Below are 8,737 nucleotides of genomic sequence, written 5' to 3'. Positions count from 1 at the left end.
AAACAAAATGACCCTTTATCTTAACACTTACGTAAAGTTACTTGTACCTAGAAAAAGCATTAGCCGCACCGTAATAAAACATACTTTTTGATTTCGTTTCCTTTGAAATTGAGTTAGGTTCTTAGGTTTAACTGTATTCACGAAGCCAATTGAGAGGAATACGGTAAAAACATTATTTCCTTCGCATTTGGGACTTCCAACCTACTAATTATTTATTTTGCTAGTACCAGTTGAAAGTTCCAACCCACTAATTATTTGTTTTGCTAGTACCAGTTGAAAGTTCCAACCTACTAATTATTTGTTTTTCTAGCAACAGTTGAACAATCAACCTACTAATTATTTGTTTTGCTAGTACCAGTTGAACAATCAACCTACTAATTATTTGTTTTGCTAGTACCAGTTGAACATTTCAACCTACTAATTATTTGTTTTGCTAGTACCGGTTTAACATTTCAACCTACTAATTATTTGTTTTGCTAGTACCGGTTGAAAGTTTCAACCTACTAATTATTTGTTTTGCTAGTACCGTTTGAAAGTTTCAACCTACTAACTATTTGTTTTGTTAGTACCAGTTGAAAGTTTCAACCTACTAATTATTTGTTTTGCTAGTACCAGTTGAACATTTCAACCCACTAATTATTTGTTTTGCTAGTACCGGTTGAAAGTTTCAACCTACCAATTAATTGTTTTGCTAGTACCGGTTGAAAGTTTCAACCTACTAATTATTTGCTTTGCTAGTACCGGTTGAAAGTTTCAACCTACCAATTATTTGTTTTGCTAGTACCGGTTGAAAGTTTCAACCCACTAATTATTTGTTTTGCTAGTACCGGTTGAAAGTTTCAACCTACTAATTATTTGTTTTGCTAGTACCGGTTGAAAGTTGCAACCTACTAATTATTTGTTTTGCTAGTACCAGTTGAACATTTCAACCTACTAATTATTTGTTTTGCTAATACCGGTTGAAAGTTTCAACCTACTAATTATTTGTTTTGCTAGTACCGGTTGAAAGCTTCAACCTACTAACTATTTGTTTTGCTAGTACCAGTTGAACGTTTCAACCTACTAATTATTACTTATACCAACTGCAGCATAGATGTGATGTACAGTTTACTTCTTGCAATTTATTTTTCTTGTTAGTCCGACTCCAACTTACTAATCAATTCATTTGATGCTGAGTTTACGTGTCTACTCCTACAGTAAAACAATAACAAAGCCCTCGGCATTCATCAGTCTAAGTACGCTATCTATAGTTCTTGACTCATGACATCGTAACGGTCCTTGATAATTTAACTGGTCCGTTACCTGTTAGCATTGTTTATTATCATAAACAGCACATACCTATGTATATATGAATACATGTTAAATCGACACCAAGTTAACATCGATTCATACCCATATCGTGCTATAAATAGCATTTCAATTGATTATAACTGGTTATTTTAACCGAACAATATTTCTTTTAGGACATAAGGTCCATAAAATGTATACAACTATACCGACTTGATATGCAGGTTTCTCTATACGTTCCCTCATGTAAAAATATCTTAGTATTTAATTACACGACTAAATTAGTCGGTATATTTTAAGTATGAACGGTAAATACACAACTCATAATAATCATGATTTCCGCGAAGGTAGTTTGATTATTTACCCTTTATATCATATGAATTCTAATATACGATTTTGAGTCAGAAAATAAACCATGTACCATCTGTATTTGTAACACGCAAACCATCAGCATATTCGTTTCTGTCATTTCATGGAAAAATTCATGGCTAATACGTCGGTGCCACATCATAGGAATAATGTAACATGAGTACATTATTTTTTGTAGTGACCCCAATTATTGATCTATCTTGCATTGATTACACTTTTGGATTTACATTTGGTAACCAGGCTCATGCACAGTAGCCATTGTCAAAGAGTTAGTGTAATAAGCACGCGTATATTTCTTCTTTGCTTAGTAAACATTCCTCCCGAGCTACGTACCATCAATTATTTACTCAATAATAGTTGTAAAGTTAACCACTGTTCTTATGTAAACAGTCGACAAAATCAACTGTGCATATACATAATTAATGATTAAACGAACTTACCTGAAGTGAAGTTCTATCATAATTATACGAAGCGCCTCGTCCGAAGAGATTAGTAACTGAAGATATATATACATGTAGTTACGCCGGTAGGTGTCACCACTCTGCACTTAGTTTGGAGTTATTTTTAAAATTTTTATTTTTTAATAAGTGGGTATGCCTAGAATCCACCTCCTGACCGCCAGCGCTCCGTCCTTTCATTAAGTTGAGAGAAATATTTTTCATATATTGTAGTACATACATTGATTGATGTATTTTATATAAGATAGTAAGGAGATGAGCAAAGCGATGGGTGGGAGGGAGCTATGTTACTAATCTCTTCGGACGAGGCGCTTCGTATAATTATGATAGAACTTCACTTCAGGTAAGTTCGTTTAATCATTAATTATACTTCGCGCCTCGTCCTCGAGATTAGTAACTGAAGATATATATACATGTAGACTTTGAGAGTAATATTTTTCGAAAAATCATCAATCAATGACATATACATATTTATAATTATAATTATTAGACAATTTATACTATAAAATGTCATTGTATTTATGTGATACCCAAAAATTCTACAGATTTGTAGATATGTTACTATAACTATAGGATCAGGTACTATAGGCAGGATGTTAATCTTAAACACTTTTAGTACCATTATATTGCAATCATCATTTATTACATAAACGAGAAATAAATCACATAAGTGTAAACTGAAGTCGCAATTAGTCATTATACTAATTGGTACAATTATCACATTAAACGCCTACATAAGATATTGTAGGAATATATAAAAGTTGTTTATTAAATTATACAAAATTTTCATCCTATATCTATTAGCTACTTCAATTTTTCGGTAATTAAAAAGGTAATTAACCTTGAAAAATCAAGTATCCTTTTTTGCTAAACATATTCCTAATAGCTTAGCAGTTTTATACAATCAACCGATACGGGATAAGTTTGATTTGATATCTTTTTCATAATTTATTTATTTAATACAGAAAGCGCCAGAGACAGACAGTCTTCGCTATTTAAAATGGGCCTTTGGTAAAACTTTGCAAAAGTATTGGACTGTCCGCTCCACCCTGCGGTGTTTCGAATGGCGTCGACGCTGACGCCTCGCGCTTGCGCGTGCGACACGGCGGCGTGCCGCGTGCTGTGCCCGCTGAACGCCGCCGTGTCGACCCCGCACTCGCTCAGCGTGCGCTTGATCCATCGGCTGAGCGTTTGCGAGCCTACTGGCTTGTGTGGCTTTTTAGTAGCGATGAACAGGCTGTCAGATTTTCGTAAGGACTTTGTTTTATTCATGTAGCAAGAAAGCGCTTCCGCTGGACATATGGAAGGGTTTTCGCGGAAAAAGGGTAGATATATAATAGGTTGTTTACAACCAAGTCTTGATGTTTTTAAAATATCTGGAATTTTAATAGATATACATTCAGAAGTTATTTCAATGTTTTTAACATTAATTTTTGAGATTGTTTGGACTCTGTGAGCAGTAGTGAGAGCCAGCAATGTAACCGTTTTGTTTGAAAGCCTTTCAAGGTTTAGTTTATCGTTAGGAAACCAATCGCTCAAATGATTTAATACAAGATTGGTATCCCAAGTTGCATTGTACTTGGGCGTCGGAGGTCGTAGACGAAAAACGCCTTTAAAGAATCTCTGAAGCCTGTCATCATTTGATAATGTCGGACCTAAGACTAGAGATAAGGCCGATCTACAGGAGTTTAATGTACCATATTGACTACCTTCATTAAACAGATTGGTCAAAAAATAGACTACTGTTGGAATAGACGCGTCATATAGGTCGACTGAATTATTATTACAAAACTGCCACCACTTTTTAAGACAAACATCATATTGTTTTATCGTGTTTGGTGATAGGGAAGCTATCATAATGTCTAATGAGGATGGTGGTAGGCTTCTTCTCGATAGCGCGACCCGCACAATATCCCTGCAGCCAGGGTAATCGAGTTGTGTATTCGTTGGGAACTGGAATGAGAAATTAAAGCATTGCTACATGGCTGAAATGTTATGACTTCGCTAGCAAGGAGACTTTGAAAGACAGGGTACCATGGTTGTGTTGGCCACAAAGGTACGACCATGATACCCGTAGCTTTATCTGAAATAATCTTCCGAAGAGCTTTCAGTACAACCGAAAAAGGTGGGAAAGCGTAAAAGAACATGTCTGTCCAGGCTACGGTAAACGAGTCTACCGCATAGGCATCAGGGTCTTTGTGCCAGGAAATGTATTTTGCGCATTTCTTATTTATACGACTTGCGAATAAATCAATGAACGGTAAACCGAAATTGTACACTATCCGATTAAAAGCCCAATCGGCTAATTCCCATTCTATATCCGGATGTGATCTCCTTGATTCGTAATCGGCTATGATATTATCGCGGGATCTTATATAGGATGCAAACACAAACAACTTTCTTTGTTCGCACCATTGCCAGAACTCCCTCGTAACCTGGGTAAGGTGAGGGTATTGTATACCACCCATTCGGTTAATGTACGCTATCGCGGTAGTATTATCTAGTCGAAGGAGTATCTGGCAATTGTACAAATCACGTGCGTAAATTTTTAAAGCAATAAATGCGGCAAGCAGCTCTAAATAGTTGATATGATTTTCTCGTTCAGTACTAGACCATTGGCCGCTTGCCGTATCACCCCCACAGGCTGCCCCCCACCCCGTAGTTGAGGCCTCAGAAAATATTTGAATTCGGTAATTATCTGTGCGAATGCAACTATGGGAATTGTCGATATTCATTAACCACCAATGTATGTCAGGTAGGATTGACTCGGGTATACTCATTGTACGATTATAATTATCGTGGCCTTGTAGGTTAAGGAACTTGCACCGTTCCAGTTCCTTCGTGTACAACCATCCGTACTCGATTGCCGGGCATGCGGAGACTAGTAAACCGGTGAGTTTTGCTAGCTGTCTAATCTTGCAACGTTTAATTTTTAAAAACAGTTCTAACTCAGATTTTATGCGCGTTCGTTTTTCAGAAGGTAAGCTAAGTCGCAAACGACGCGAGTCGATAATCATTCCTAGGAATTTGCACGACGTCATAGGCGTAAGCATACTTTTCTCTTGATTGATAATAAAGCCTAATGAAGTCAATAATTGTGCTGTTAATTTTATGTTTTCTAGACATTGTTCGTAACTTTGACCAAAAAGTAACCAATCATCGAGATACAGGGTAGAGAGGAGGCCTGCGGAACGTAGTAGTTTTACAATAGGTTTTGTGATTTTTGTAAAAATATAAGGCGCAGTGTTGAGGCCGAACGGTAAAACGTTGAACTCGTACATTTTATTTTCATAGATAAAACGTAGGTATTTTCTTGATTCCTCGTGAATTTTTATTAAAAAATACGCATCTTTCAAGTCGAGCGTAGCCATAAAGCAATCCGGAGTTAAAAGCTTAACAGCTGTTCGCAAATCCTCGAGCTTGAAATGGTCAGTTTTAATAAATGTATTTAACTGTTTTAGATTGAGTATAAAACGCATTTTTCCGTTCGGCTTCGGCACAAGAAAAATACTGGACACAAATTGGCCGTCACAAGGATTACACTCGGATATACTTAGCACCTATTTGCAAGAGATTATTAATGGCATCTACAAAATGTGACTTCTCTACATCAGAATATTCTGGCAGTGAGGGCAAAGAATGTTGAACAACAGTACTTGAGAAATTGATTTTATAGCCCGCTATCCATGAAAGTATGGTGCGGTCATTAGTAATAAGCGCCCACTGTTTATAAAATAGTGATAAACGGCCGGCGTACTTAACTGTTTCTAGTAGTAGTGACGCGGAGGGGGCTGGTGCGCGTACGACGGCCTGTAGTAGCGCGCGGGCGGCGCCGGGGGGAGCTGGGGCGGCGGCGCGCGGGGAGCAGGCGCGCGACCCCTCGGAGTCGGAACCGACGGCGGCGGGCCCGGCGGCGGCCTGCGCGGCGCTGGGCCTCGGCGGTTTAAAGGCCGCGACACACTGGATTTCACCCTCCTGTATTGCGCTACGGGTTGCTTAGGAACAGGAGCTTTTATCTCTCCGCCGGATTTAATCATGGCTTTCGCTGATTTAAGCGTTTCCGTCAAGTTTTCGCCAAATAGGCAAGTGTCTATCTTGGTATTCACCAGATGGTCTTTGAGATCTTTTTTCAATGAGAAAAGTATAAAATTGCGTCTGGTTACGCTGTCTGCGTATTGTAAATCGCACAAAATACGACCGAGGTCTATAAGTTTTTGTAACAGGTCGTTATTTTTCTCTGTCGAATTTAATTGCGATGTAATTATTTCGCTAAGGCAAGATATTGCGCAAGCCATTTCCTTTTGCTTGGACTCGATGCCTTTGATCATGTGATCAGCAGAGCCACTTTCTTATCTTCCGGCACATTATTCAAGCTAATTAGGCACTGCAACTGCAACTCGAATGTGTCAAAATCACGTCCATCAAAGGGTTCTATGTGATAATTCACGTAATTCACCGCCATGACTGGTAATTCTTGCGTTTCTGGACTTTCTGGAGTCTTTATAAGTTGTCCACTTTTGATCGCGTCCCTTAGCAATTTCCTTAATTCGTCTACTGTTTCACACTTGTGGTCCAGATGCAGTTCTTCTAATATTTGTAAAAGTTCACTTTTGGTTAAATTTTGCACAAAACTTGTCTTATTTAGAGAAATATCACCCCAAAAGCGTTCACTCAGTGACATTTGGAGGTTATTTTGTTAACCTCGCATGAGTATCACTAACACAGAGTTTTTACTTTTTTGAACTGAAACTTTCGACGTATTTCAGTCCACACGCGTATCACGTTATTTTCTCGTCGCCATTATTATATTTTGGAGCCAAATAAAACAGTAAATTAATTAATCACGGTTTATTCAGCGCTATACTACATGTGTCCGTTACATGACAGTCCAAATCTCAGTGTTGCCACAGTAAATACTATGACAGGTTATCACAGTCTCGTTTAGCAAAATTTTCTGAGATGGCAGCTTTGATCTCAGGGTTTAACTTTGGCGCGCCTATTTTCACGCAATTAGCAGGTATTAGGTATTTACTAAGGAGGTCTTTACGGATTTCTTTAGTTATACCTTCTATGGCTACATGTGTAAAACGGGTAGCTATTTCTGCACGTACCTCTTTGCCATATATTGTGGCCGACGAGGGGTCATCTCCCAGAATTTGTAATACATCATCGTCCAAATCGATTATGTCAGCGACCTTATTATCATCGGCATGCTCAACAGTGGCCGCGCTTGTGCCTGGTATGGCTATGGCGCTTGCGCCGGCTATGGCGCTGGAGCTGGTGCCGGCTATGGCGTTGGAGCTCGTGCCGGGTACGGCGTTGTCGCTTGTATTTGTCACGGCCTGTGTGTTGGTCTGTATAGCGCTTTGCTGAGCCTCAGTAGGCTTTATCAAATTTCCAACAGAATTCTGAGGTTCCTCTATAGGACTATTATTGGCCTCAATAGGGTCTCCGTGATACTCAGCGCCATTATATTGGTCATTCTGACTGTATGGACCGTAGTTCAGTTCATAATCCGGGTATTCCGGAAACCAATCATCTGGTCGTAAAACCGGTGATGCTGAGAACAAAAGCAATACCTACTTAGTTTGCTTTCATATTCATATACTTGATTTAAAACTTTTTTAAAAACAAATTATGAACCTCTTCACGACTACAATTAAGGCAAACTGTACTGGTATATTATAAATATATAAACTATTACCTAAGTACTATAATTAAGTAAGTAAGTACCTACAAAATCTATGACTTTATTTTTTACTCATAAAACTCAAAAATATTATTACTTATTAATATTCTAATCATCTGAACTGAACCAGATAACGCATGTTATCCCTTCTTAAAGTTAGGTAACAATTCCCAATGAATTGTACGCCAACCGTCATACCATGCGTCGACTTAGCCCCAACGGCTAATCGGAGTGCATTGATGTATGTACAAGCATGAACTCGTATTGTGGTTTTATACAGTCAATATCTTAATTTTTTAATAGATCAGACATTTAGTTAGGTAGCAGTCCCCAATGAACTGAACGCCAACCGATGCAATTTGTACTTTGATTTATCCCCAATGGATAAATCTGAGTGCACATATACCTAGGTTTAATAACCTTGGTCATTTTAAAATTTGCACAAGCGAAAATTAAAAAGACTTACCTGTTTCTTGTGGTATAAATTCCTCATTGGAACCACTGTGTGACGAATCACTTTCACTATGTCGTATTTTACGTTTTAATTTTCGAACTTTATGCAGTAGATGATCAATGTCGTCTTCGTATTTCTTAACACGTTTACGTTTCGGCATTTTGCGAGACTCCACGAACAAGAAACTTATTTAATTTAAGAAGTGACTTGAGTGGTCGAGCACTAGAAAGCGTATGAAAGGACGGAGCGCTGGCGGTCAGGAGGTGGATTCTAGGCATACCCACTTATTAAAAAATAAAAATTTTAAAAATAACTCCAAACTAAGTGCAGAGTGGTGACACCTACCGGCGTAACTACATGTATATATATCTTCAGTTACTAATCTCGAGGACGAGGCGCGAAGTATAATTGTTTTTATTAAGATTGATTGTAAACAAAACTATAAAATTAGGTATAGGTACTAGATCTACGTTTTTACAG

The 8,737-nt window shown here is 38.1% G+C and overlaps 1 pseudogene; it reads right to left on the bottom strand.

The window, feature by feature from the left end:
- Positions 1-5,881: 5,881 nt before the first annotated feature.
- On the bottom strand, positions 5,882-8,417 carry LOC134806717 (uncharacterized; annotated as a pseudogene).
- Positions 8,418-8,737: the final 320 nt, after the last annotated feature.

Source organism: Cydia splendana, chromosome 3 (genome assembly GCF_910591565.1).
Source record: "Cydia splendana chromosome 3, ilCydSple1.2, whole genome shotgun sequence".
Lineage (NCBI taxonomy): Eukaryota > Metazoa > Arthropoda > Insecta > Lepidoptera > Tortricidae > Cydia > Cydia splendana.
This window is presented reverse-complemented; position numbering and strand designations above follow the sequence as displayed.